At 45.1% G+C, this 25,022-nt stretch overlaps 1 long non-coding RNA gene across 1 annotated transcript in view; it reads left to right on the forward strand.

The window, feature by feature from the left end:
• The window catches only part of LOC142829701 (uncharacterized), a 127,241-nt gene extending 102,762 nt beyond the window's left edge, over positions 1-24,479 (forward strand). The window contains exons 6-9 of the long non-coding RNA XR_012904443.1: positions 9,078-11,951; positions 12,029-12,176; positions 19,713-19,855; positions 24,240-24,479. This is a non-coding gene — a long non-coding RNA (uncharacterized LOC142829701). The remainder of the gene's footprint in view (positions 1-9,077; positions 11,952-12,028; positions 12,177-19,712; positions 19,856-24,239) is intronic.
• The last annotated feature ends 543 nt before the right edge of the window (positions 24,480-25,022 follow it).

Genomic DNA, 25,022 nt, shown 5'->3' on the forward strand with positions numbered 1-25,022 from the left:
TACACCATGCCAAATTTCAAAATAAACCATTATTCCGAAACATCCCTTAACTCTCATGGAATGAGAAATACAGGGATATTGGAATAGCCAGTCCATTATTTCAAAATCTATGTGGAACAGCTATTTAAGGATACCTCCGGTGTCTCAAAATAGTGCCACAGTCTAGACATACCCCAGGCTCTGAATTGTAGGCACTGGCTTTTTCCCTACAGTTAGGTTGGGACTCAAGAAATGTTGGTTCCAGGATCAGCTCTGCCGCAGAATCATTGGGTGACTCATTTGACCCCTTCCGGATTTAACTGCTGGGAATTTCCACATTAGTTCCTATTTCTTTAACAGGGAGGCCAATGCTTTCTTTGTCTGCTGGGTGGGTTTAGATGATCACCTGTGTGGGGCAGGTACCTGCTCTTAGCTCACTATCCATATGTAGAGCACCTAGCAAGGTGGGGCTTCTAAGTGCTGCCATCATTAAATACAGAAAAAGGCCTGTGTCATTTTCCAGACTTCAGTCCAAATTGTGGAAAGCTGGGCAAGGGAGGGAGTTCGGCTCCCAAAGGGCAGGCAGAGAAAGTCAGCTCCGCCCCAATCTGCTGGTGCTGGAGTTCCAGTCACAGGGCCCTCAGAGGGAGAGGGACACCAGGACAGAACCTATAGAGAGGGAGTAGCCAATGGAGTCATGCAATGTAGCTTCCTGCCTCCTTCCCACTCACGCCCATACACTCCAGCTGGCTCTGCAGTTGCACAGCCCTGTAGTGCAATAATACTTCTGGGCATTTTGCAGCAGCTCAGAGAGCATGTCTGAGGAAGTTCAGTGATGAGATGGTAGAGACAGTATTAATGGCTCAGGAGTGTTTGGGTGGAGGAGATATGTTATGCGTGTGTCCATGTGCAGAGGGAACTACTGATGGGGAGTGTTTCTGAAATATTGTTTCTTAAAAATGGCATGGAGGTCTTGCTTACAGGCCATAGAGTGGATTGTGTAACAAAGGGATTGGCTTGTGCATTTCAGCTACTGCCTTGAAACGCGAGTCCCTGCCAGCTGAGCTACTGAGAAATGACTTTGTCAACAAATACCATAACAGAACTGAATCTAAAACATCGGAGACTCCAGTTACACACTAACATATTAAAGGTTACTTCCCAGCTAGGCTGAAAGATACACAGCTGCTTCCTTCTGCTTTAAGCTACATGGTGTGTGTATGGTGCGTACAAAAACAAGAGGTTTTTGTATTGAACTGTATCACTGTGAGAGGACTGCTATTATCTTGCCCACAGTAGTATTCTCCTGCATCGTCTGCCTGCACCCCACTAATGGTGAATGTGAAGTCGGTGCCACTGTATCTACCGCTGAATCGATCAGGGACCCCGGTGAAACGGCTGGTTGCATCGTGTATGAGGAGCTTGGGAGTTTGTCCCGGTTTAAACACAAATAAGCTCATATCATTACTCATAGAGGTAGACGCTTTGCACTGAATGGTGACCGTCTCCCCTGGAACCACCGTTACAGAAGTAGGTGTCTGAGTGATCACAATCTGCCCGCTGGAGGCTGGAAAAGAGAGAAATAAGCAACTTTTTAGTGAATCTCTGTAGAGAGGTTCTGCTTTATAAAAGAAGACGGCTGTGCTACCTACCTTCAAACAGGGAAAAGAGAAGCCAGATGAAATACATTTGCAAATTCATGGTCCTTCTTGATTTTTTTTCTCTGTTGCTCTTAAAATTCACCAAAGGTTTATAACTGGTGGGATGACTTTTAGAACATCTTAAATAGCATGCATTGACAAAATATGTAAATTGGCAGCTGGATTTAATTATGCTCCACTGGCTTCCTGTGTACTTCATGGGTATATCATCAAAAGTAAACAGTTATGTTTCCTCACTAGCACTATGCGTAAGAAGCCAAAATGAAAGATGTGTCCACACGTTCTTAAATGCAGATGAGCTATAACTATCTCTCTAATAGTGAAAGATATTAACAAAACCACAAAAAAATCTTGTGGGGATTTCAGTGAAATTGAAATGAGGAAGAGAGAGGTCTGCAGATTTTCTATAATTTGATCTTATTCTATAATTTCATTGTTTACATCAGCATCATCTGAATCCTGCAGTGACACCATAAATTAAGAAAATTTAGGTTACAAGATAGAAATTGTATCATTGCCAATGACTGCAGAATCTGCCTTCATTTTCATTCTGGCAGGGGAGGATTTACATTTCTTTAGTTAATTCTAGATGAAATATTTTGTATGATTTTTTTCACCTTTCTCTGTTTTATTCCCTTCCATTCTCTGTTTTGCCACTGAATATAACAGATTCTGTATTCCACTTTTTAATTTGTTTCTATTTTCCTCTTTGACACTCAAGAATATTTCCAGCATTGGAATTTTTGAAAGTTGCAGAGCAGCCAAAGAGAGAAATGAGAAAAAAAAAGTTGAAAAAAAGAACACAAAAGCTACTGGACATCTCTCATTCTCCTGTGCTCATTGTCAAAATAGAGAATTAATGGGGAGAGGGGGAAGGGAAAGAGGCCCCTATAACTGAAAACATACGAACATAAGATTGACCATATGGGGTCAGATCAATGGTCCATCTAACCCAGTATCCTGTCTTCTGACAGTGGCCAATGTCAGGTGCCCCACAGGGAATTAACAGAACAGGTCATCACCAAGTGATCCATTCCGTTGCCAATTCCCAACTTCTGAGGGTACGTCTACACTACAACGTTAATTCGAACTAAGCTAATTCGAACTAACGGATCCAGACTAAAAAACTAGTTCGAATTTGCGTTTTGCTAATTCGAACTAGCATGTCCACATTAAGTGGACCCTGAACCGGGCTTAAGGATGGCCGGAAGCAGTGCCGGCAGGGCATCAGAGGGGGACTCAGAGCGTGGAGATGCTGCCTCAGGCTAGCCGAGGGCTGTGCTTAAAGGGACCCAACCCCCACCCCGGACAGACAGTTCTCAGGGGTGCCCCGCTTGCAAAGCAGTCCTGGCTTGGAGTGCCCGGACTACCCACACTGGGCACATCACACCACTCAGCCATCAGCCCGGCTGCACTTGCCGCAGGCTGCCATCTGGGGAGAGGGGGCAATTGGGAGGCTGCAGGAGAGCTTCCACCCCCAGAAGCCCGCAGAGCCAGCCCACTCCTCCCCATCGGGGGCGCGTACCCCATTCCTCCCTCACCTCCTTCCACTTACCCTTCCCTAGCCCCTTTTCTTGATGTACAAAATAAAGGACAATTGTGTTCAAAAATGGAATCTGTCTTTATTGAACAAAACTGGGAGAAACTGGGAAAAGGAGGTGGGAGAGGGGAAGAGAGAGGCTGGGAGAGGGGAGGGCAACTACAATGATCAGGGGTTGGGAAGAGAGGCTAAAGAGACTGGGACTTTTCAGCTTAGAAAAGAGGAGACGGAAGGGGAAAAGGATAGAGGTCTATAAAAGCAGGAGTTGGGTGGAGAGGGTGCATACAGAAAAGTTCTTCATTAGTTCCCATAAAGAAGGACTAGAGGACACCAAAGGAAAGGAATGGGTACCAGGCTTCAAAGTAGTAACAGAAAGTTGTTCTTCACAAAGCAAAGAGTCAACCTGTGGAACTCCTTGCTGCAGGAGGCTGTGAAGGCTAGAACTAGAACAGAGTTTAAAGGGAAGTGAGATCAAGTGATGGAGGTTGGGTCCATGGAGTGGTATTAGTCAGGGGGTAGGAGTGGTGTCCCTGCCCAAGGTTTGTGGAAGGCTGGAGAGGGATGGCACGAGACAAATGGCTTGGTCACTGTCTTCGGTCCATCCCCTCCAGGGTCCCTAGGGTTGGCCACTGTCGGCAGACAGGCTACTGGGCTAGATGGACCTTTAGTCTGACCCAGTAAGGCCATTGTAAGCTCAGGGCTCAGGGTCGGGGGTTTCAGTGGACCCCCTTGATTTTCATGCACACCTGCTCCGGGGTGGCCAGGCTGGCAGCTCTCCTGCCCTAGCCGGCCACTTTCCTGTGCCTAGTGCAGAGGTCGTGGATGAGGTCCACGATGTCCGCACTAGACCAGGCGGGTGCCCGCCTCTTGCGGTCCCGGGCAAACTCCTGGGAGCCGCCAGCCTGGTCCCGGGAAGAGGGGGAGGGCTGGGGGGCATCGGGTGGGTGGCTCGATCCATGCCAGGTGCAGGTTCTGCTGGCTGGGTGCTGGCAGGCTTGCACCTGGCACGGGCACCGTAGCCAGCCTGTGCCCCTTTAAGGGGTCCGGGTCTGGGGCCGGGAGGAGGGCAGACGAGTTTCCCTGGTGTTGGCCAGAGTGGCCACCAGGGAAACCTGGGGAGGGCTAGCCTCCCACTAGTTCGAATTAAGGGGCTACACACCCCTTAATTCGAACTAGCTAGTTCGAACTAGGCTTAATCCTCGTAAAATGAGGTTTTCCTAGTTCGAACTAAGCGCTCCACTAGTTTGAATTAAATTACATTCGAACTAGCGGAGTGCTAGTGTAGCGCCTATTAAAGTTAGTTCGAACTAACTTTGTAGTGTAGACATACCCAGACAGAGGCTAGGGACACCATTCTTACCCACTTTGGCTAAGAAGTATTAATGGGTCTAACCTCCATGAATTTATCTAGCTCTTTTGTGAACACTGTTAAAGTAAAAAATCTACCTTTCAAATTTTCAAAAACATTTTTAATTTGACAAAAAACTGGAATATTTTGAAAAACCAGAAACTATTTTGCAAAAGTTGACAACTTAGAAAATAGTTTAAAACACAATATTTCAATCAGCTTGTGTTTGCTTCCCCAGGATTCATATAGACCCCAAAGTCCCACCCATCTAAGATTCCCTTCAGTTAAGCAATTGGGATGTTGAAGTCAAAGGAGGGGGTTTCTATGGGTCTGAAATATGGTACACGTGCATGTAGGCAGATAAAGATTTTGTGAATATATTTCCAAAAATGCATTGAGAATGGCTTGGAGTTTGGCTGTTGAGTTTTTAAATATTCAAGGCTGGTTAAAATGCCAGGGGTATTGTGTGATCATGGGCTGAGGTGTGTGTCTCCGTTATTGACCTCAGATCATCTTTCCCTGCTTATAAACGGTAACTGTTTCCAAAAATCTCTAAGGATGGCTCCCCAAACCGAAAAGTCCCCTTACATGAGTCCATGATTACAACTCTTTTTAAATTTAACTGCTCAGAACCACTGATTCTGACACATTCAGAGCTGCTTGCTTTTGCTTCAACACCCAGAATTGTATGTCTTGGAGGGGGTCCTCTACCAGACCATAGCACTATGAATGTGTCGGCAGCATCATTTCTACAGTAGCCGTCTTCATTTTCAGCCTGTGTGTTGTTAACAGGGAATGTGAAGTCCTTCCCACTGCAACTACCACTGAATTGATCAGGAACTGCAGTGAAATGCTTTGTAGCCATAAGTATTGCGAATTTGGGAACCTCTCCTCAACTGAGCAGAGAGCTGTTGAGTGGCTTGCCAACAGACGTGGATTGCACCGAATGGTGAGCATTTCTCCTGGAAGTACCGTCACAGAATCAGATGTTTGAATGACAACTATCTGCCCGTTGGATTCCAGAGCAGTGGGAAGATGAAAAAGCCTTTTATTGATATTTTGTTTTCAGCAACTGTCTCAGAGGCTGTAAAACAAAAGAGCTGAGCTACCAACCTTCCAACGTGGAAAAGAGTAGCAAGATCAAATGCATTTATGAAATCCTGTTTCCTGTATATTCATTTTTTTCTGTTGCTGACTGTTTAGTTGTCCATCCTGGACTGAATTTTATCACAAGGTTTTGAAACGAATTCACTGCCTTTTGGAATAATGTGCAGATCTGAGACTGACAGGCATTTGGAATACTTCCTGGCTACATAGCCAAGAGGAAGAAGATACATGTGAGTTTTGGTAGTACGAAAAACCATGAGAAGAGCTGGTTGCTCATTAACAGCTGGATGCAACAAGCTGCTAAGCACTATGTTCTCGATCCAGCACAAGGATGTAAAATTATCCTTAGTCCTGTTGAAATCAATAGAAAATACAACTCATTCATCTGATTGGCTAATGACTATCCAGGAAGGCAACAGGCATTCTGACTCAGGTCCAGGAAAGCTTGGGTGCACACACTTAGCTTTAAACACAAGTAGTCTCAGTGCATCAAGACTTCAGTGGGTCTCAGGGGAGCCGACAGGATGGCCGGGCCCCTGGGCAATGTGTGTGGGAGGAAGGCTTCATGCTCCTGAATGGGACAGGGCCTTGAGCAGAAGGGGTGTGGCTGAGACAGCCAGAGCCACCCGGAAGGTACCCCCCGCCTCAGCTGGCCGTCAGAACCTGCAGGAGTGCAACCTGCCAGGGGAGCATTGGTAGGGCCGATAGCCAGCAGCCTGGCCGGATTGTCATCAATGGGGCCAGCGAACCTTCCAGGGTCGGGAACCTTGCTGTGCTGCTGATAGCGGGGCCAGCGGCTTTGCCGAGGCGAGGAACCTAGCTGGGCCGGGAGCAGTGGGGCTGGTGTTGACCTTCCCTGGTCCAGCAAACTCCTTCATTCGGGACTGGTCAGTTCCTGAGGGTGCCTGACTAGGGAGGTTCAACCTGTAGCCGATGCTGTGCTCGCATTGTCTGCAGCCTCATACCATTCAAACGCTGTAAGTCAGTGGTACTCAACCTTTCCCGACTAGTGTATCCCTTTCAGGAGTCTGAGTTGTCTTGTGTACCCCCAAGTTTCACCTCCCTGTAAAAACTCCTTGCTTACAAAGCCAGAGATAAAAATTCAAAAGTGTTGCAGAACACTTACTGAAGAATTGCTCACTTCATGGGTACTGACTTCACTAGTGCTTTTAATGTAGCCAATTTTAAAACTACGCAAAATCTAGGTGAGTTCCGGTATCTCCTTGAAGATAGCTGCATACCACTGATTAAGAACCATTGTCGTAGGTATCTGATTCAGTGGGATCTGAGGACATCTATTATCCAGTATCATCTGGAAAGATTGTGTCCTTCTTCCTTAAAGAAAGAATATCTCTACTCCTATGAACAGCTATTTCCTATGCTTTAACCGTGTGTCCTCTAAAGACAAGTATGTGGACCAATGTACATTTGGTGGCTGCTTCTGCCTGATATATACAGTAGACTTCCGATAATCCGGAACCTTTGGGACCTAGGTGGTGCCGGATTATCAAATATGCCGGAGTATCAGGAGGTACTATACGATGGTTATGTATATACTGTATACAGTATATGCTGTATATAAAGTGTTCTTAACCCTTTTATTGTACATAGTGTATACAATATACTGTAATGTTTAGCTTTTTAACCCTTTTTTACCCTTTTCGCTCAGTTCAGCTGCTGCCGCTGTTATCTTGTGACTCATTTTTTGCCAAAGCTCATTCACTAGGCTCGGCTCTTGCCATTTTGATGCCGGACTATCAGGAGTGCCAGACTATTGGATGCCGGACTATTGGAGTTTTACTGTATATATAATGTTCCAGGGTCTTAGACGATGGACAGGCCAGATATCTGAAATCAGAACTCTCCCTCTGCCCCTATGGTGTTTAAACTGTAAATATTCTGTCAATTTCATCACCAGGATTTGCTCCTGGGGATTATAGGGATACAGGCAGTCCCCGGGTTACATGGATCAGACTTACATCGGATCTCTACTTACAAACGGGGTGAGGCAACCCCGCATTAGCTACTTCCCCCCAGCGGACAAGGGAGACGCGAAGCTAGCGCCCCCCCCCCAGCAGACTAGGGAGCAGCTTTTCTCAGCAGACACCTCAGCTTGAGAATAAAGGACTGAGGGAAGTGAGGTGTGGGAGAATAAAACTGAGCTCTGGAGAAATGTTTGGCTAGAGTTTCCCCTACAATATGTACCAGTTCCGACTTACATACAAATTCAACTTAAGAACAAACCTACAGTCCCTATCTTGTACGTAACCTGGGGACTGCCTGTATTTGGGAAGTTAGAGAGAGTTGGGAATGAATGTGAAGTAACAAATAAACCTAAAGGTCTAGAAATCTGGGCATTCAGAAACACCATAGAAAATCTGGGCCAATTTATGGTAGACACCACGTCTATCTCAGTACTCTGAGAGATTCCATCATTCCAAGTTCTCTCCCTGAAAACAAACGTTGACTAAACAAGTTGAATATATCAAAATACAATCTGATTCCAAATAAAGTGTTACACTATAGCTGGGTTAGAAACAGCCACCACCACTTCTTTCTGCTGTGCCCTGTGTGTGCTGGGGCTCTGCACAGGTTTTTGTATTGCATTGTATCACTGTGAGAGGACGACTGTAATCTTGCCCACAGTAATATTCTCCTGCATCTTCCACTTGCACCCCACGAATGGTGAATGTGAAGTCGGTGCCACTGTAACTACCACTGAATCGATCGGGGACCCCGGTGAAACGGCTGGTTGCATCAGCTATTAGGAGCTTGGGATTTTGTCCTGGTTTAAGCAGATATAAACTCATATCATTGCTCATGGAGCTGGATGCCTTGCACTGGATGGTGACCGTCTCTCCTGGAAGCGCCGTCACAGAAGCAGGTGTCTGAGTGATCACAATCTGCCCGCTGGATTCTAGGAAAGTGGGAGGAAGAAAAAGTCTGTCAGTGAATCTGGTTTTGAAATAACAGCCCTAATATTCAGATAATAAAATATCTGTGCAGCTCACCCTCAAACACGGAAAAGAGGAGCCAGATCAAATGCACTTCTAAAATCATGCTGCTACTTTATTTGTGGTGCTGCCTAATATTATTTAACTGCAGCAGAGGTTTATAACTACACAGAAAAATTATAGCTCATTATAACGGTCATGTATGGAAAGATATGTAAATATGAAGGGGGCAGAATTATGCGTGAGGCTTCCTGCGTTCTTCATCTCTGGTTTATTAAGAGGAAACAAATACATGTCATTGTCAGTATCGCTAAGGATGAGTAACTTTAACAGGAGGCAGGTGTGCATGATTCCGTGTGAATGGGAATCATTCTGCAGATTTGGCGACTCTGAATGCTTTCAGTATAACCAGCTGTAAATTGTGGCGTTGATACTTAAAAGTAGACAAGTAAAATACCCAAGTTCTGATGATTTAATTTTCCCAATAGATCCAGTTAACGTGAACAGAGTGTATGGTGTGCCCTCAAGACTACAGCTGGCATCTTTGTGCAAGACATTATTGCTGCTCTTTGAAGAGAATGGGCCTCTGCCATTAGCCAGGGAAGTTAATGGAAAGCCTTGCTCTGAGATTCATGCACTTAATGTTTATTTTTGTATACAGTAAGGATGAGAACAGGTAATTGGTTAACCAGGGGCTGAGAGCAGGAACCGGCAGCCCCAAGCGCAGTGCGGCTGGGAGCAGGACCTTCCTTGTTTGGGACTGCCAGCAGTTCCCGCTTAATTGGTTAACTGGTAAAACCTGAGGTGTAGCCAGTGAATGGATTAGCAGGGATTTTAATCCCTAGTGTACAGTGCGACATTTCTGAAGGTGCTCAGATACCCTGAGAAAAAGTGCCAGAGAAGAGCCAGATTGTTTTTAATCATTATACAGCACCCATACATTGGAAGGTGTTTTACAGAGTACATGAGAAAAGATGGGCCTTGTCCTAAACAATTTACAATCTATTGTGCCATTGAAAATAGATGCTCAGCTTAGAAAGGGCCCAATCCTCCATCTGAGACTGAGGCAAAATTTTCAATGATTTCAACATGTTTTTCTGAACTCAAGAGAGCAGATCAAGTATTAATAAAAGGCTGTGCTTTCAAACCAGCACAATATGAATGACCATATTTATAGACACAACTCCTTAGCCTAACCCTCCTTTTATAGCATGGGTACAGAGATCATTTTCTCTCTTAAGTGGATCATGGACTCGGCTTTAGACTATATTTCGTTATAGAAAAGTCCGTGGCTTATGGATGCCTGATCCAATTCTAACTGGCTTCTGCTCTGCGCTCAGTGAAGACCAGCTCCTGTAGAACCCATGATAAAGTGTATGTTGACATCAGCGATACAGGGTTGGGAGAAAGTTATTGAGCAGGAAAAAAAAGCCTCGCCTGCCCCTTTAAGGGCAGCCATTTTGAATTCTGTTTTTCTCCGTGGCACACCTCTGACTGCCTCGTGGCACACTGGTGTGCCACGGAAAACAGTTAAACACTCTTCTAGGCAAATGAATTTAGAAAAGAACTCCACTCTTACTATTGGATTTACAGTGTTTCCCTGTTTTGCTTTTGTCTCCTTATGCTTAGGGATTACTAAGAAGGAATCTTGTGGCAATGTTGCTATGGCAAAACCAGGTGTCACAAAATACCTTCTCCCCTCCCCTCTGAAACCCGAGTTAATACTGGGATTTTCAAAAGTGCCCACCATGAGTCTAACTCTGTTATGGTTGAAATCATTGGAAACCTCCTCTTGGGGTCAAACAGAGTAGTTAGGCCAGGGCTGAGTGCTTTGGTATATCCTATTCTAAATGTTTAATGCTGTAACATTATGCAAAGCAGTGGATTGATGTAACTGTCACTCTTTGTGTTTCACGATGCACATCGACTTTTATCTGATTTGTCTGCATGATGCCTGCAGCGTGTCTGCTACCCATTGGTGAGTAGCAATGCACACGCTGTACTGCTGGGAGAATTAATCCTTCTATGGTACTCTCTAGCAGTGATCATGACACTCAATTTAATGATCACAGCTCTTTAAAACACTCATATTTCTAGGACATCTACCTCTCAGAATGCAGATAGGAACAGATGGCTGAGAACAGAAGAACTGAAATTGGGCCAGATTACAGTAAAATACAAACAACACCTTAGAATCTCCACAGGGGTATTTGGTTTTTTTTTCCAAACATGAGATAATTGTTGGCTCCCTCTGTTTGTTTAATTGTTTTTTCTTTTTTAACTTTCCCCTGACTATAACAGGATTTGAATCAGGCATCTCACTCCTGTGGTCCCAATGCAGGGAGGCCCAGAAGGAAGCAATGCTGAGAATAGCTTTTAAAGACACCAGCTATGACCTCTAAGGGTGTCATGGTCCAGTGAGAGTAGTACGGTGATGATCAGTCACCAGGTAACTAAATAGAAAGGGCCTAGGCTCCAGATAGAAGTTGCAGTCGGCAGTGGGAAAAGGTAGAGATATGAGAGACGGAAAATAAGAAGAGAAAGGAGAGATCTCAGGCAGCAGAAACAGTCTGAGCCACATCTGAGCTCTCCTGGGATTAGAAGGGAATACCCTTTTGGGCTCAGCGCTGGCTGCAGTGAGGAGTCAGAGGAAACTGATCCTCCCGGTGGACACGGCACATGCAAAATCAGTCATAGCTTGACATGTCAGGGAAAGAAAGAGCCAGGAACTATCCACTAATCGGAAGAGATAGAACTACAACATGCAGCTGCTACAGTGGGTCCCAGTGTGTTTGCACAAGACTGAGAGGATGATAAACATTGATTGTGTATGTTGCACATCAGGTTTGAAAACAATTTGCGGGCTGCACGGATTTTCTAGCAAGGACTCCATGTAATAGCACAGCTATGAATGGACAAACATCACACTTCATAATAACATTAAGATCTTAATAGGATTAGAGGATTAGAATTGAGGTCTGACTTAGAAGGGAGTGAGTAAAGGCTTGCACTGTGCTTTGAAGCACCTGCCCCTGCTAATACAGAAACTGGTTTCCATGAGAATTTTAGAGAAATAAACCCACTAATCTGAAAGTCCAGTAGAGGCTTCCACTATAAGGACGAGTCTTATTAGGAACTTTGCACATTGACTAGTTTAGAAACAACTGCAACTGTTTCCTTCTGCTTCTGCTTACAGCAGTTAAGAGGGTTTTTGCACTTAGTTGTATCACTGTGGGCGGTCTTGTATAGTCCTGCTGACAGTAGTATTCTCCTGCATCCTCAGCCTGCACCCCAGTAATGGTGAAAGTGAAGTCAGTGCCGCTGTATCGACCACTGAATCGATCAGGGACCCCAGTGAAACGGTTGGTTGCATGATAAATAAGGAGCTTGGGATTTTGTCCTGTTCTGAATTGATACAGGTCCATTTCATTGCTAACAGAGCTGGATGCCTTACACTGGATGGTGACTGTTTCTCCTGGAAGCACCGTCACAGAAGTGGGTGTTTGAGTGATAACGATCTGCCCGCTGGATGCTAGGAAAAGAGAGAAATAAAAAGCCCTTTCCCTGAATCTCTTCTACAATAATGGGTAAGAAATTCATTCACCAAAGGGAGCTGAGTTACCTACCTCCAAACACAGCAAAGAGCAGCCAGAGCAAATGCATTTGTGAAATCATGTTCCTTCTAGATCAATTTCTTTGACCTAAATTGTTAAAACTGCAGCACTGATTTATAGTCACTGGGGAAAAATATTAGAATTTATCAACAGTCCAGTATGCAAAGATGTGAAAATCAGAGACTGGGCTAAACTATTCTCAACAGCTTCCTGTGTGCTTCAGTGCTTTATTGTCACGAGGAAACAGCAGACTATCTATCTGTCTCAGTAAGCATGAGCAACATTAACAGGAGACATGAATGCACATACTTAGTTAAATAGAAATGATGCAATAGATTAGGTGATGGTAGCTTTTTAATACCAGAACATTCTGAGAAATCCAGAGATGTTTGTTTGAATTTTCCAGTGTAGATGCAATTGGGATAGTTTGTTGTTTAATTATAAGAGAGTTCATATTATTTCATTGCTCCAGTTAGGAAAATAAAAACGAAACGTTCTGATGGTTTATTTCCCCCAAGAGAATTAAATGAATGTGAAATGAGCAGTACTTGCCCAAAGTCTTGCTGCAGGTCAGCTGTAACCCTGTAAGAGAGTTCAGGATTCCCTAAGCCATGACAAAATCTTTTCTACACCTGTTGTTTGTGTATAAGTCATTTAATCCAGGCAGTTCGATAGAGAAAAATGTCTTTAAGATCAGTGGGAGATGTTCAGATAGCTTGGGGCTGGGGGCTAGGTGAGAACATAAGAATGGCAATACTGGCTCAGACCAAAAGTCCACATATCCCAGGTTTCTGTCTTCTGACATCAGCCAATGCTGGTTCCCCAGAAGGAATGATTAGAAACAGGTAACTTTCAAGTGATCCCTCCCCTACTACATATTCCCAGCCCCTGACAAAGACTGGCTACATTACACCATTCCTGCTCACCCTAGCTAATAGTCATTGATGGACCTAGAATCATAGAATTCTAGGACTGGAAGGGACCTGGACAGGTCATCGAGTCCAGCCCTCTGCCCTCATGGCAGGACCCAGTAATGTCTAGGCCATCCCGGATAGATACTTATCTAACCTACTCTTAAATATCTCTAGAGATGGAGATTTCACAAGCTTTCTAAGCAATTTATTCCAGTGTTTAACCACCCTGACAGTTAGGAACTTTTTCCTAATGTCCAACCTAAACCTCCCTTGCTGCAGTTTAAGCCCATTGCTTCTTGTCCTATCCTCAGAGGCAGGGGCAGATGACCGTTTTGCGGGGCCCCGAGAAGCATAATTCCGCAGGGCCCCCCCTTTGCCATGGCGCATGCGTGGGGCTTTCTGAAGCACAGGGCCCGGGGCAGCCGCCCCGTTCGCCCTGCCCTATATCCGCCCCTGCTCAGAGGTCAGGAAAACAAGTTTTCTCCCTTCTCCTTGTGACACCCTTTTAGATACCTGAAAACCGCTATCATGTCCCCTGTCAATCTTCTCTTTTCCAAACTAAACAAGCCCAATTCTTTCAGCCTTCCTTCACAGCTCATGTTTTCTAGACCTTTAATCATTCTAGTTGCTCTTCTCTGGACTTTCTCCAGTTTCTCCACAGCTTTCTTGAAATGTGGTACCCAGAACTGGACACAGTACTCCAACTGAGGCCTAATCAGTGCAGAGTAGAGTGGAAGAATGACTTTTCGGCTACAGCTAGACTGGCATGATTTTCCGTAAATGCTTTTAACGGAAAAGTCTAGACGCAGCCCTCGTGTCTTGCTCACAACACGTTTGTTAATGCATCGTAGAATCATGTTTGGTATTTTTGCAACAGCATCACACTGTTGACTCATATTTAGCTTGTATAAGCCCTAGATCTCTTTCTGCAGTGCTCCTTCCTAGACAGTCACTTCCCATTTTGTATGTATAAAACTGATTGTTCCTACTTAAGTGGAACACTTTGCATTTGTCCTAATTAAACTTCATCCTGTTTAACTCGGACCATTTCTCTAATTTGTCCAGATCATTTTGAATTATGACTCTATCCTCCAAAGCAATTGCAACCCCTCCCAGCTTGGTATCATCTGCAAACTTAATAAGCATACTCTCTATGCCGGTCTCTAACTCATTGATGAAGATATTGAACAGAACTGGTCCCAAAACAGACCCCTGGAGAACCCCACTTGTTATATCCTGCATTAATTTATCTAGCTCTTTTTTGAACTCTGTTGAAGTCCTGGCCTGGCAAGAAGTTCCACAGGTTGATTGTGCATTGTGTGGTTAGAATTTGATTATTGTTATTACTTTTACAACAATTCAACATTGGTTAGGAATTTATGCAGAATAGATAGAAGACCTTGCTCTGGACCAGGCGAACTTACAGTTTAGCATGGGAAACATCCCTGGAGCTCTGTAAATGAGAAAGAAACACTTCACCTTCAGAGGACTCAATCCTGTAGTCCTGATCCAGGCAAAAAAATGGCATTTTGCCTCTGTCAGGAGGACACTTTTAAAAATCCTTAGCACTCAATGAAATGATCAAAAATGTCTACAGAACTTAAAGAGCTACAGAGAGGTTTTTGTGCTGGTCTGTGGCATTGTTGAGAGGGTAGGCGCTATGCTGCAGACAGTAATAATCTCCAGCATCATCCGCTTAAACCCTGCTGAGGGTGAATGTGAATTCTAACTGGCTTCTGCTGTGTGCTCATCAGATCCAATTTTTGCTCAGTGAAGACCAGCAATACAGGAATAGACATCAGCGATACAGGAATAGACCTTTAAAAACCAAACTAGTCTTAGACAGTCAGTGCTTCATGCGCCAATAGCAGTGATGGAGATGTTTATTGTGAAGCTTCTGTATGTTTGAAACTAAATTTGTGTTTCAAGTGCTCTGTCTTCAAATCACTCTTCAATGACACAGGCTACTATGGTCAGTATTTGTTGCTTAACATCTGGGAAGATGATTCTTTAGACAGTTGAGTGAGCTTTGTTTCTAGCTCAGGGGTTTTCAAACTTTGGGCCACAGCTTGTAAGGGCAAGCTGCTACCTGGCCATGAGATGCTTTTTTTACCTAAGTATCCACAGGCATGGCCATTCACAGCTCCTAGTGGCTGCCATACACCATTCCCAGCCAATGGAAGCTGTGGGGAGCAGTGCTAATTGGGACACTGCTTCCTGCAGCTCCCATTGGCTAGGAACAGCATGCCATGGCCAATGGGAGCTACAAGTGGCCATGCCTGCAGACACACAGGTAAACAAAATATCTCACTGCCAACAAGTGACTTGCCATTACAAGCCACTGATCTCACCCAGTTCCACTAGCATGAGTTCACTTAGACTGCCTTGCCTCCTCCAACACACACACAAGTAGGGCCACACCCTGCTGCAGAAAGATGCAATTGCAACATACAGGTGGTACAGTGGGTCCCAGTGTGCTTGTACAAGACTGAGAAGATGTTAAACATTGATCGTTTTTGTTGCACGTTAAGAACATAAGAACATAAGAACGGCCGTACTGGGTCAGACCAAAGGTCCATCTAGCCCAGTATCCTGTCTGCCGACAGTGGCCAGCAGCAGGTGCCCCAGAGAGGGTGGACCGAAGACAATGATCAAGCTATTTGTCTCCTGCCATCCCTCTCCAGCCTCTGACAAACAGAGGCCATTTTATCCCCTAGCTAATAGCCTTTTATGGACCTAATTTCCATGAAATTATCTAGCTTCTCTTTAAACTCTATTATAGTCCTAGCCTTCACTGCCTCCTCTGGCAAGGAGTTCCACAGGTTGACTACACGCTGTGTGAAGAAGAACTTTCTTGTATTAGTTTTAAACCTGCTACCCATTAATTTCATTTGGTGTCCTCTAGTTCTTCTACTTAGGGAACTAATAAATAACTTTTCTTTATCGGCCCCTGTGATGGACCGGGCCGTGTCTGGGCACAGCTGAGGGCGTCCGCTCAGGGCGAATTGCTCAAATCCGGGGCTCTTTACAGCCCCCAGACTGGTGACCTCTCCAAATAGGCCACGAACCAGTCTCACAGAGCACTTCAGCTGCCTGCCTGAAGCCTCACGAGCAAAACCCCTCCGACACCCCAGCAATATCCGTGCCCCAGATGGCCCCGGGCCTCATACACAGGTGGGGGGGTCCTAGCACCCAATCCCACCTACCCCGAACAAGTTCTGTCCGGTTCCCAGAAACCAGCCACAGATCCCTGGTCAATTTACCCTCTGGATCTTACCCGCAAATCACACTGGGCCAATCCTTTAGAATCTAAAACTAAAGGTTTATTATCACAAGAAAGAAAAGCATGAGAGTCAGGTTGTTAAAAAATAGTACGTTACATGCACCGAATCTCCCAGTCTTCGATGCAGGCTCTAGCAGAGATGTTGCAGCTGCTGGTTTAAAAGTTCTTATTGCGCATCCTAAGATCAGGATGGGTCCACAGGTCTTTCGGGCCCTTCAATCCCTGCAATGCTGCCTCTGGGATGAAGTGCTGAGCTGAAGACAAAATGGCATCGACCACATGGCCTCTTTATACCACCTTCCTGGCCTCTTCTTGTATGCAGCAGGTCACCTGGTCAGAGGCCAATCTCTGTGTTTCCTGCTGGCTGCTCTCAGGTGACAGCCCCCATTCTTTGGGTGTGTCTTTGGCCCATCAAGTGCCATTGTCCCACAGGGCCTGGCTAATCAGCCTGTCCATAGCAATGCTTAACCACATTCAGAGAAATATTCAGCTTCCACACAGATTACAGATTCCTACCTACACACACAGACATTATACACTCACATAACTAGCGTACATAAGATCAGCAAACAATAAGCTCCCATTCAATACTCCACATAGCTCCCTTTTATACCAATTTCTGGGGCCAACACCCCCACCTAGGGGTGCAGCAGCGATCTGGCTGCTTCCCTCCAATTCGGTAATGTGACAGCCCCCTCCATACCACTCATGATTTTATATACCTCTACCATATCCCCCCTCAGTCTCCTCTTTTCTAAACTGAAAAGTCCCAGTCTCTTTAACCTCTCTTCATATGGGACCCATTCCAAACCCCTAATCGTTTTAGTTGCCCTTTTCTGAACCCTTTCCAAGGCCAAAATATCTTTTTTGAGGTGAGGAGACCACATCTGTACACAGTATTCAAGATGTGGGCGTACCATAGTTTTATACAGGGGCAGTAAGATATTCTGGGTCTTATTTTCTATCCCTTTCCTAATAATTCCTAGCATCCTATTTGCCTTTTTGACCGCCGCTGCACACTGCATGGAAGTTTTCAGGGAACTATCCACGATAATTCCAAGATCTCTTCCCTGATTTGTCGTAGCCAAATTAGCCCCCATCATGCTGTACGTATAGTTGGGGTTATTTTTCCCGATGTGCATTACTTTACACTTATCCACATTAAATTTCATTTGCCATTTTGTTGCCCAATCACTCAGTTTGGTGAGATCTTCTTGGAGTCCCTCACAGTCTGCTTCTGTCTTGACTATCCTAAACAGTATCATCTGCAAACTTTTGTATCATCTGCAAACTTTACTACCTCACTGCTTACCCCTTTCTCCGGATCATTTATGAATAAGTTGAAAAGGATTGGTCTCAGCACTGACCCTTGTGGAACACCACTAGTTACCACTTTCCATTCTGAAAATTTACCATTTATTCCTACCCTTTGTTTCCTGTCTTTTAACCAGTTCTCAATCCATGAAAGGACCATTCCTCTTATCCCATGGCCATGTAATTTACACAAGAGCCTTTGGTGAGGGACCTTGTCAAAGGCTTTCTGAAAATCTAATTATACTATATCTTCTGGATCCCCCTTGTCTGCATGTTTGTTAACTCCTTCAGAGAACTCTAATAGATTAGTAAGGCATGATTTCCCTGTACAGAAACCATGTTGACTTTTGTCCAACAAATTATGTTCTTCTATGTGCCTCACAATTGTTTCAACTAATTTGCCCGGTACTAAAGTTAGACTTACCGGTCTGTAATTGCCAGGATCGCCTCTAGAGCCCTTTATAACTTTTGCTCAAAAGGGCCAGTGTAGACAGCCCAGATTTGTTTTGCGCAAAAAAGTCCCGATCAGGAAAATGGCGATCGGGGCTTTTTTGCGCAAAAGCGTATCTAGATTGGCACAGATGCTTTTCTGCAAAGAGTGCTTTTGCGGAAAAGCATCTGTGCCAATCTAGATGCTCTTTTCCGCAAATGCTTTTAACAGAAAACTTTTCCGTTAAAAGCATTTGCGGAAAATCATGCCAGTCTAGACGTAGCCTATCTGATTCTATTCTCCACAGGTATTATTTGGTCTGCTTCCCTGGAGTACGTTAGCACTTCCCAGAAGCGTATTTAGGGACGTTGCAATGCTAGATAAATGTGCTTTTTATAATTCTTGGTTTCTGTACTATGTCAACAATCACTCAAACAGCACAGTACTAATGATGTCAGTACCTGACCACAAAAAAGCAAGAGCCAGGACAGTGCAATATTCAGGCTTTTTTTCTACCTCAGCAAGACCTTCCTGAAAGTAGCATTCTCTGAGAGTCTAGGTGCATTGGGTTACTTGTTCCACTGCACCTACTGGGTCAGATGCGATGAGTGACCTAGACAAATTGGAGGATTGGGCCAAAAGAAATTTGATGAAGTTCAACAAAGACAAGTTCAGAGTCCTGCACTTGGGACAGAAGAATCCCAAGCATTACTACAGGCTGGGGACCGACTGGCTAAGTAGCAGTTCAGCAGAAAAGAACCTGGGGATTACAGTGGAAGAGAAACTGGATATGAGTCAACAGTGTGCCCTTGGATCCAAAAAGGCTAATGGCATATTAGGATGCATTAGAAGGAACATTGTGAGCAGATCTAGAGAAGTGATTATTCCCCTTTATTCAGCTCTGGTGAGACCACATCTGGGGTATTGCATCTAGCTCTGGGCCCCCTACTAAAGAAAGGATGTGGACGCATTGGAAAGGGTCCAGCGGAGGGCAACCAAATTGATTAGGGGGCTGGAGCACATGAGCGACGAGAAGAGGCTGAGGGATTTGGGCTTATTTAGTTTGCAGAAGAGTGAGGGGGGATTTGATAGCAGCCTTCAACTTCCTGAAGGGAGGTTCCAAAGAGGAAGGAGAGAGGCTGTTCTCAGAAGTGATGGATGGCAGAACAAGGAGCAATGGGCTCAAATTACAGTGGGGGAGGTGTAGGCTGTATATTAAGACTAACTGTATCACTAGGAGGGCGGTGAAGCACTGGAATGGGTTCCCTAGGGAGGTGGTGGAATCTCCATCCCTAGAGGTGTTTTAAGTCCCGGCTTGACAAAGCTCTGGCTGGGATGATTTATTTGGGATTGGTCCTGCTTTGGACAGGGAGCTGGACTCGATGACCTCCTGAGGTCTCTTCCAGCCCTGGGATTCTATGATTCTATGACGAGTGGCACTACGATATTGAATGCGCTGCAGCTTGTGTCCCCTAACCCTAACCCTAACCCCCCTGGAAATCAATGACGAAATTCCCACTGACTGCAAAAGAATCCGGATGTCACCTTTATCCTCTGTCTATTGCTAGGAGGAGATTATCCACCTGTGCAACATTTCTACCCTGTACTCCTGCCTATAATCAGACTGACCTGAGTCAAGGGACTCTGGAAAATCACGAATCTGCCAAAACCTCCTCATCAGCGTTCCCTGAAAACAGGAGATGGGACACAGGTGAGTAGTATCTAGACCGTCACCTTCAAGAAATGGTTACTTGAGCATGGGTTTCCCAGTGGCTTCTTTAAGAGTTGTTGAAGCCATACCCCACCAAAGGAAAGCCTGACAATCTTCAACCACAATGGACCCAAGACTCCCCCTGAAGATCTTACTAACCATCCTGGTCCAATTTGTAATGTCCCCTGTCCTTGTTCTGTCACAATCCCATCGGTTTTCCCAGAAACAGTTGAGCAGAAGTGTCTTCTTCTTTGCCCTCAGCTCCTATGGGAGCATAGGCCATCAACAATATCTTTCCAAGCCTCTCTAAGCAGAAGTGTGGCTTCCATGAAAGTGAAGCAGCTCCAGGGAGGTTTTTGTAGGGGTTGGTGTCACACTGAGAGGGAAGCTGTTCCTCTGCTGGCAATAATAAGCAAGGGAACAAGTGAAAGGGAAAGTGGGTAGGTGGCTGAAACAGTGGGGTGAGGGAATCCACTGCAAGACAGAGCCCCCAGAGTCTACCCTCATTTGCCAAAGCAGCCCCAGTGGAAAGGCTCCGCTGCCAATCCCCACACAGAAAGGATTGTTTTCTCTCACCCTCTCTGAGGGTACACCCGTTATTTTGAAATAATTTCGAAATAACCAATGGCTTCTTCTGAAATCTGTAAACCTCATTCTACGAGGAATAACACCTATTCCAAAATAGCTATTTCGAAATAAGGCATGTGTAGATGCTCCACTGCTGCTATTTGGAAATAGCCACTCACCAGAGCCATTCTAAGTTATTCCTCTCCAGAGTCTCACGGGGCTCTAAATCGAGATACCACATCTACATTAGGCAAGTCTGCCTCAAACTAATTTTGAGGCTTCCCTGCAGTGTAGACGTGCTATTTGAAAATAATCTATTTCGGCGCATTTCTTACAGAATAGCTTATTTCGAAATAAGCGTGTAGTGTAGACGTGCCCTCATGATAGATCCTAGAGAAGTGATTCTAAAGGGAAATATTTTAGCTGCCCAGCACAGTAGAGGAATGTCAGGTGCTCTCTAAATATGCAAACAAGTGAATCCATATAAATACACAGTCTTACCATTTCACAGTCCTTATCACCTTGTATCTTGTTTGGGTTTGTTATTCCTATTGTCGCAGGCAAGTCTGCTGGAAGGATTCGTGTTTTCGCAGTGCCCTCTAGTGGTAGTAATGGGACACATGTTAATTTTCACAGTGATAGAAATGTAGCCGTTAGTCTGGGGTAGCTGAAACAAAAAACGGGACTATGTAGCACTTTAAAGACTAACAAGATGGTCTTACCCATTACAAAGATAGCTTCCCCAATTATCACCTCTAATATCATTAGCTCACAGACATTTACCTCCTTCCTCCATCCCCCTTCTGTTCTGAAATTTGATTTGTCCTTTTCATATGTGTTCATTTTTTTAATTGTATCCTTTGGTATATATGGTTGTGACAATTTTCTTCCACTATTTGATCTGAGGAAGTGGGTCTGGCCCACGAAAGCTCATCACCTAATAAACCATCTTGTTAGTCTTTAAAGTGCTACATAGTCCTGTTTTTTGTTAATTTTCACAGCTGTTTTGCAAACTCACTTTTAAATTTAGAGAAAAAACATGAAAGGGAAGAATGGTTTTTAATTTGCCCCAGAAGACAATACTGTAAATGTCCCTGCATGAGCAGATTGTGTATTAGATGCTTGCTAAGGCCACTTGTTTTCCACAACTAACTGCTTATAAAAACTGGTTTTCCTCACATCAGTTTTAGTCACACCTGCCTGTGGGTTTGTGTTTTTTTTAATCTGACTGCTGAGTTATTGGGTATTAAACCCACGTATTTTATGTGACCTGTAATTATTAGTATCATTGAGCAGTACCAGTCATTGATTAGTTCTTTGGGAGCCCTGTACCTAGAATGACATATCAGTGGGAGAGATGTGGCTGGATAAAACTTCCAAAACACCTAAGGGTAATTTCTACACTGCAATGAGAAATCAGAGCCCACGTCAGCTGACTCAGGTGTGCAGGGTTTGAGCTGTGGCATTCAGTGGAGTCTAGAACTTTGGCATTTGGGTGGAGACTAGAGTTTCAGAGCTCCCCCCCTTGCATGGTTCACACTTGGCTCCACCCCAAGCCCTACATTGCTCTTCTTAGCCTGCAGTCCCAGGAGCCAACCTCTGCTAACCCAGGCCAGCTGTGGCCATTTTGCAGGTTTCTCATTGCAGTGTTGACACGACCTATATCATTTAGGAGCCGAACTTCAATGGGAATTTGTCTTTTAAAGTCCTGACAGAGATAATGAGGATGAGATTGCAGGCTCGGACTTGGCAAGTCAGTATTCCTGCAGGGTCAGGGTTCAGGAAACTCCTGTACAACCTGCTACTGTGGCTCACTCTATATGGGGCTTCTGAGTCCTTGTAATCTGGCCTGAACTCTATAGAAATTCAGGACTCATGTCTGCTTTTCCCCAAGTGCAGAGAATGAGCCACTCTGCGAGAAGCAGCAGTGCTCACTCACAGAGGCCTTGGTTTTAAAGATGCCAGCTGGGGTATCTCTGATCAACATGGTTCCGTGACAGTGACAGCAAAAGAATCTATGTATAAAGTCTATGGAAGGAGTGAGGATGGGAAAGGAAGACAGGTGGGGAGGGAGGAGAGGGGAGACTGAAGGTGACTTTCCTTCAACAGTTCAAGTCTGGGCCACCTGAGCTTTTGGAATGCCCTGTGTGGGCTCAGTGTGGTTGTCATGTAAGGATCATTGAGGAAGATGATGGAGCACCATTGCAAATGAATATGGAGAAAACATGCATGAGGCTTGGCTCATGAGAGAGAAATGCAGTGAGGCAGGGAAATATGAAGCAGGATAGTGCATCGTTCCAGCATCCGCAACAGGAGAGATTGCAATGGACAGTATCTACAAAGCTCAATAGGAGATAAAAAGTCTAAAAAATGTGTGTAGAGAACTGATCAGTTATTTTGCACATAGCTTTTAAAAATCAGGTTCCTTGTATTTGTTTCCTAGCAACGACACTCATGTGACCCTGCTGTATGTATGGAAAGATTAAAATAATTCAAAATAACATTAAGAGCCTTAAAGGGCAACACTTCAGGGGGTTAGCATTGGGATTCAGTTGAAGTACTAGAAGCAATTGTTTCTACTGTGCTTTGAAGTTCAATATCTAGATAAGGCTTTGAGGTTATTAAAGGGCATGAAAGGAAAGAAGATGATGTGGATGTGTGACAGGTTTATGTGAAACTTTTCTACTGCACCAAATGATCTCTCCTGCTGCTGTTACTAGACCAGAGACTGTTTGCAGCCACCTGCTCTAGGATGAATGCTCTTTTCCTTTAGAAATGTATTCTCAAGTTACTGTTTTATTATACAGGCAGTCCCCGAGTTACGCGGATCCGACTTATGTCGGATCCGCACTTATGAACGAGGCTTTTCTCGCCCCGGAGCTCACGGGCGGCGGGTTGCCACCCGTGTCCTCCGGGGTGAGAAAAGCTTCTCCCGGTCTCCCTGGTTTGCTGGGGGGGGGTCCAGCAAAGCCGCTGGACCCCCACAGCAGACCAGGGACACCCGAGCAAAGCCGCCGCCTGGGCGGCTTTGCTCCTGTCCCCCTGGTCTGCTGGGGGGGGTCCAGCGGCTTTGCCGGACTCCCCCAGCAGACCAGGGGGACAGGAGCAAAGCCGCGGAGCACGCCCGCAGTGGGACAGCCCAAGCGTGCCCGGGCTGTCCCACTGCGGGCGTGCTCCAAGGCTTTGCTCCCCGTCTCCCTGCAGACCAGGGAGACAGGAAGCAAAGCCGTGGAGCACGCCCGCAGGGGGACAGCTCAAGCGCGCCCGGGCTGTCCCGCTGCGGGAATGCTCCGCGGCTTTGCTCTCCGTCTCCCTGGTCTGCAGGGAGCTGGGGAGCAAAGCCTTGGAGCACGCCCTCAGCGGGACAGCCCAGGCGTGCTTGTTACTAAAGCATCAGTATTGCTATTGTGGTTACTAAAGCATCAGTATTGCTATTGTGTGTATTAAAGTAGCAAAGGGCTCCTACTACAGTGATGGGTGGGTGCTCTGAACCCTTTAGACTCGCTGGTGGTTTTTCTCCAGCCAGCCTGATAAATACACAGCTGCTTCCTTCTGCTTTACACTAAGTGGTACATGCAGTGGCATGGCAGAGGTTTTTGTACTGAACTGTATCACTGTGAGAGGAAGGCTGTTATCTTGCCCACAGTAGTATTCTGCTGCATCCTCAGCCTGCACATTCCTAATGGTGAATGTGAAGTCAGTGCCGCTGTAACTGCCACTGAATCGATCTGGGACCCCAGTGAAACGTTTAGAGCCATCATAAATGATGGGCTTGGGAACCTCTCCTCTTTTGAACTGATAAAAGTTCATTTCATAGCTAACAGAACTGGACGCCTTGCACTGGATGGTGACTGTCTCTCCTGGAAGCACTGTCACAGAAGCAGGTGTCTGAGTGATCACAATCTGCCCACTGGATGCTGGAAAAGATACAAATAAACAGCCTTTTTCGTGACTCTCTTTTGGTAGCTTCTGGTTTTGAGTTAAAAAAAGAAGACGTCTGTGCTACCTACCTTCCAGCAGGGAAAAGAGAAGCCAGATGAAATACATTTGCAAATTCATGGTCCTTCTTGATTTTTTTCTCTTTTATTGTTAAGATTCACCAAAGGTTTATGACTAGTGGCATGACTTTTAGAACTTCTTATATATCATGCATGGAAAAATATGCAAATTTGCAGCTGGATTTATTATGCTCCACTGGTTTCCTGTGTATACCAAGGCTATAGTATCAAGGGGAAACAGAGGTATATTTCCATTCTAGCACTGTGCATAAGAAACCATCATGAAAGACGAAGTGGGTGCATCTGACGAAGTGGGTCTTTGCCCACGAAAGTTTATGCTCCAACACTTCAGTTAGTCTATAAGGTGCCACAGGACTCCTCGCCGCTTTTGCAGATTCAGACTAACACGGCTACCCCTCTGATACTTGACATCATGAAAGATTTTTCCCACATATTCTTAAATGCAGTTGATAGGTAACTATCTCTATAATAGTGAAATATATTAATAAAGCCACAAAAATCATGTGGGGATTTCACTGCAATTGAAATAATAGTGAGCAAGGGTTGTCTATGTGATAATGGGGTTTTCTGTAATTTGATTT

This window comes from Pelodiscus sinensis, chromosome 5, assembly GCF_049634645.1.
Source record: "Pelodiscus sinensis isolate JC-2024 chromosome 5, ASM4963464v1, whole genome shotgun sequence".
In the NCBI taxonomy this organism is placed as follows: Eukaryota; Metazoa; Chordata; order Testudines; family Trionychidae; genus Pelodiscus; species Pelodiscus sinensis.